Below are 6,002 nucleotides of genomic sequence, written 5' to 3'. Positions count from 1 at the left end.
AAAGACTATTAGAAGAGACAAAGAAGGATACTACATAATGATCAAGGGATCAATCCAAGAAGAAGATATAACAATTGTAAATATTTATGCACCCAACATAGGAGCACCTCAATACATAAGGCAAATGCTAACAGCCATAAAAGGAGAAATCGACAGTAACACAATAATACTAAGGGACTTTAACACCCCACTTTCACCAATGGACAGATCATCCAAAATGAAAATAAATAAGGAAACACAAGCTTTAAATGATACATTAAAAAGATGGACGTAATTGATATTTATAGGCTATTCCATCCAAAAACAACAGAATACACTTTCTTCTCAAGTGCTCATTGAACATTCTCCAGGATAGATCATATCCTGGGTCACAAATGAAGCCATGGTAAATTTAAGAAAATTGAAATCATATCCAGTATCTTTCCCAACTACAACGCTGAGACTAGATATCAATTACAGGAAAAGTGTCTGTGAAAAATACAAACACATGGAGGCTAAATGATACGCTACTAAATAACCAAGAGATCACTGAAGAAATCAAAGAGGAAATCAAAAGATACCTAGAAACAAATGACAATGAAGACAGGATGACCCAAAATCTATGGGATGCAGCAAAAGTGTTTCTAAGAGGGAAGTTTATAGCAATACAATCCTATCTAAAGAAACAATAAAAATCTCTAATAAACAATCTAAGCTTACATCTAAAGCAATTAGAGAAAGAAGAACAAAAAAACCCCCAAAGTTAGCAAAAAGGAAGAAATCATAAAGATCAGATCAGAAATAAATGAAAAAGAAACAAAGGAAATGATAGCAAAGATCAATAAAACTAAAAGCTGTTCTTTGAGAAGATAAACAAAATTGATAAACCACTAGCCAGACTCATCTAGAAAAAAAGGAGAAGACTCAAATCAAAGAATTAGAAATGAAAAAGGAGAAGTAACAACTGATCCTGCAGAAATACAAAGAAACATGAGGGACTACTGCAAGCAACTCTATGCCAATAAAATGGACAACCTGGAAAAATTGGACAAATTCTTAGAAAAGCACAACCTTCCGAGACTGAACCAGGAAGAAATAGAAAATATGAACAGACTAATCACAAGCACTGAAATTGAAACTGTGATTAAAAGTCTTCCAACAGGGCTTCCCTGGTGGTGCAGTGGTTGAGGGTCTGCCTGCCGATGCAGGGGATGTGGGTTCGTGCCCTGGTCCGGGAGGATCCCACATGCTGTGGAGCGGCTGGGTCCATGAGTCATGGCCACAGAGCCTGTGCATCTGGAGCCGGTGCTCCGCAATGGGAGAGGCCGCGGCAGTGGGAGGCCCGTGTACCTCCAAAAAAAAAAAAAAAGAATAAAAATCTTCCAACAAACAAAAGCCCAGGACCAGATGGCTTCACAGGCAAATTCTATCAAACATTTAGAGAAGAGCTAACACCTATCCTTCTCAAACTCTTTTCCAAAATATAGCAGAGGGAGGAACACTCCCAAACTCATTCTATGAGGCCACCATCACCCTGATACCAAAACCAGACAAAGATGTCACAAAAGAAGAAGACTACAGGCCAATATCACTGATGAACATAGATGCAAAAATCCTCTACAAAATACTAGCAAACAGAATCCAACAGCACATTAAAAGGATCATATACCATGACCAAGTGGGGTTTATCCCAGGAATGCAAGGATTCTTCAGTATACACAAATCAATCAATGTGATACAACATATTAACAAACTGAAGGATAAAAACCATTTGATCATCTCAATAAATGCAGAAAATGCTTTCGACAAAATTCAACACCATTTATGATAAAAAACCCTCCAGAAAGTAGTCATAGAGGGAACTTACCTCAACATAAGAAAGGCCATATATGACAAACACACAGCCAACATCGTTCTTCATGGTGAAAAACTGAAACCATTTCTTCTAAAATCAGGAACAAAACAAGGGTGTCCACTCTCACCACTATTATTCAACATAGTTTTGGAAGTTTTAGCCACAACAATCAGAGAAGAAAAAGAAATAAAAGGAAACCAAATTGGAAAAGAAGAAGTAAAACTGTCACTGTTTGCAGATGACATGATACTATACATAGAGAATCCTAAAGATGTTTCCAGAAAACTACTAGAGCTAATCAATGAATTTGGTAAAGTAGCAGGATACAAAATTAATGCACAGAAATCTCTTGCATTCCTATACACTAATGATGAAAAATCTGTAAGAGAAATGAAGGAAACACTCCCATTTACCATTGCAAAAAAAAGAATAAAATACCTAGGAATAAATCTACTTAAGGAGAAAAAAGACCTGTATGCAGAAAACTATAAGACACTGATGAAAGAAATTAAAGATGATACAAACAGATGGAGAGATACACCATGTTCTTAGATTGGAAGAATCAACATTGTGAAAATGACTATACTACCCAAAGCAATCTACAGATTCAATGTAATCCCTGTCAAACTACCAATGGCATTTTTCACAGAACTAGAACAAAAAATTTCACAAGTTCTATGGAAACACAAAAGACCCAGAACAGCCAAAGCAATCTTGAGAAAGAAAAAAGGAGCTGGAGGAATCAGCTCCTGGAGCACAGACTATACTACAAAGCTACAGTAATCAAGACAGTATTGTACTGGCACAAAAGCAGAAATATAGATCAATTGAACAGGATAGAGCCCAGAGATAAACCACGCACATATGGTCACCTTATCTTTGATAAATGAGGCAAGAATGTACAATGGAGAAAATACAGCCTCTTCAATAAGTGGTGCTGGGAAAACTGGACAGCCACATGTAAAAGAATGAAATTAGAACACTCCGTAACACCATACACAAAAATAAACTCAAAATGGATTAAACAGCTAAATGTAAGGCCAGACACTATAAAACTCTTAGAGGAAAACATAGGAAGAACACTTTGTGACATAAATCACAGCAATATCCTTTTTGACCCATCTCCTAGAGAAATGGAAACACAAACAAATAAGTGGGACCTAATGAAACTTAAAAGCTTTTGCACAGCAAAGGAAACCATAAACAAGACGAAAAGATAACACTCCGAATGGGAGAATATATTTGCAAACGAAGCAACTGACAAAGGATTTATGTCCAAAATATACAAGCAACTCATGCAGCTCAATATCAAAAAAACAAATAATCCAATCCAAAAATGGGCAGAAGACCTAAATAGACATTTCTCCAAAGAAGATATACAGATTGCCAACAAACACATGAAAGGATGCATCAGTAATCATTAGAGAAGTGCAAATCAAAACTACAATATGGTATCACCTCACACCAGTCAGAATGGCCATCATCAAAAAATCTACAAACAATAAATGCTGGAGAGGGTGTTGGGAAAAGGGAACACTCTTGCACTCTTGGTGGGAATGTAAATTGATACAGCCACTATGGAGAACAGTATGGAGGTTCCTTAAAAAACTGAAAATAGAACTATCATATGACCCAGCAATCCCATTACTGGGCATATACCCTGAGAAAACCATAATTCTAAAAGAGTCATGTACCATGATGTTCATTGCAGCTGTATTTACAATAGCCAGGACATGGAAGCAACCTAGGTGTCCTTTGACAGATGAATGGATAAGGAATATGTGGCACTTATATACAATGGAATATTACTCAGCCATAAAAAGAAACGAAATTGAGTTATTTATAGTGAGGTGGATGGACCTAGAGTCTGTCATAGAGAGTGAAGTAAGTCAGAAAGAGAAAAACAAATACCATATGCTAACACATATGTGTGGAATCTAAAAAAAGAAAAAGAAAAAATGGTCACAAAGAACACAGGGGCAGGATGGGAATAAAGATGCAGACCTACTAGAGAATGGACTTGAGGATACGGGGAGGGGGAAGTATAAGCTTGGACAAAGTAAGAGTAGCATTGACATATATACACTACCAAATGTAAAATAAATAGCTAGTGGGAAGCAGCTACATAGCACAGGGAGATCCACTCAGTGCTTTGTGACCACCTAGCGGGGTGGGATAGGGAGGGTGGGAGGGAGATGCAAGAGGGAGGGGATATGGGGATATATGTATACGTATAGCTGATTCACTTTGTTATGCAGTAGAAATTAGCACAGCATTGTAAAGCAATTATACTCAAATAAAGATTAAAACAAAAATAATAGTCACAGGCGTGCAGAGTATGGAAATACAGTTTCCATAGGGAAGAGCTTTGTAAATGCTTCATTTAGATTCTCCTTGCTTTCTAAATGTAAATTGTCTGCATTTAACTGAGGAATAAAGCTGGACTATCACAATAATTCCAGGAGAGTCTGTACCTTAGTGCTAGATTACCTAACAGTGCTGAATCCCTCTGAGGTAGAATATCAGCATCAAGGTGGCACCATGGTCACTCACACAGCTGAGATTCCCATGAAGAGCCTCCTTCCTCCATCTCCAATCAAGTCTTTCATCCTATTTTACTATTAAGTTTCATATGTTATTGACACCAAGGGGGGACCAAAAATCTAAACATCACTTAGTCTTCCCACCCTAATGTTAGATTAATACATTAATCTTCAATAGTAGCATCTCGTAGTTATAGCTTTCATAGCTTTTTGGAGGGATTTAATTAGTTACCTTTGTTCACCAAATGTTTATTGACCTCCTACATGTACTAGGTATTTTATTTGGTGTTATGTACTAAAAAATGAATACAAAATGACATTCCTGCCATCAGTGAGTGCACAGCATAGTAGGAACAGTGAAATGGCAGCTACAATAAATAATAAATGTAATGGATGTTAAAATAGAGGTTATACACTACGCTACCTGGGTTCTGAAAAGAGGATATTAAAAGAAGGGAAAAAACATCCATGAAGGGATGAGGGCTTTCAATTTAAAAACAACTGAAGATGCTTACAGACTTGGTATTGAGTGAAAAAATTGAATGAAATTTACGTATCCCGTAGCAATCTGTAGTAACTTTGGTTGAACCAAGTAAATCATGTCAAGTGGGCATTAAATAAATGTTTGGTAAGTAGAAAACCCTCCAATGATCAGCATTCATTTTGTAGATTGAGAGTTTGCATGCTTTTGTGTTGAGTATTTGTGAAAAAGATTCCATTTAGAGATTATTTCTTGATAGGAAGTATGAAATATTTCCCATCCTATTTTGATTTCTGGGATTGAATTAAGGGAAATAAATTAAACGGTGTATTACTTTTAGTGTCTTGCCATTTATTTTACCATAAAGTGAACTAAAATGATTTGAATTATTTAATGCCAGGTGAAGAGACAAATAACGTCCTGCTTGTTTACCAATAACATTGGTTTTGGTTCTCTATTGTGAATAACATACTGTGCTAGAAACTTATTTTCCTGTTGGGTGCAAAAGATTTAAAGGCAAATTCTTTCTCTATTATGACTCCCCTCATGGGCAGGCTAATTCTGGGAGACTTCATTCTATTTTCTTAATACAACTTTTATAGTTCTTTCAAAACTTTCCAAGGATTATATTTTTCTAGGAAACTGTCCAAAATTGAGCTAATATAATTTATTTTAAAACTTTCTCTGTTTAATTGGATAAACCATAAATACAATTTATAAGTATTCATTTAATAGTTTTTAAGCTTGACTTAAAGGGGGTAAAATTTTCTAGGATTATATTTTCAAAATCTAGAATAGATTAATATCCTAGGTGGTTCTTTGGGAATTTGTAGCTATTATTTAAGCAAAATACTACAGTTGGATTAGCATTTTTACTTCTGATATATGATATACTCTGTATATAATCGATGCAAAAAAAAATAGACAAATCTGCAAATGAATAGAATAAATCTGCACAATTCCCTTCTTCTGAGTCTCCAGTTTTTCAGACATTGCTTTCTTTCTTCCATTTGATCTATAACGTTCAGGACAGCTAACACTTCCCATGGGCATATTCATTGCACAATTTTAAATGCATCATTGTATACATTTGGCAATCTAGCCCAGAAAAATGGGTCTCTATCACAGGGCACATACACTCGGC

Source organism: Lipotes vexillifer, unplaced genomic scaffold (genome assembly GCF_000442215.2).
Source record: "Lipotes vexillifer unplaced genomic scaffold, Lipotes_vexillifer_v1.1 scaffold448, whole genome shotgun sequence".
NCBI lineage: Eukaryota > Metazoa > Chordata > Mammalia > Artiodactyla > Lipotidae > Lipotes > Lipotes vexillifer.
Note: the sequence above shows the minus strand (reverse complement) of the source record.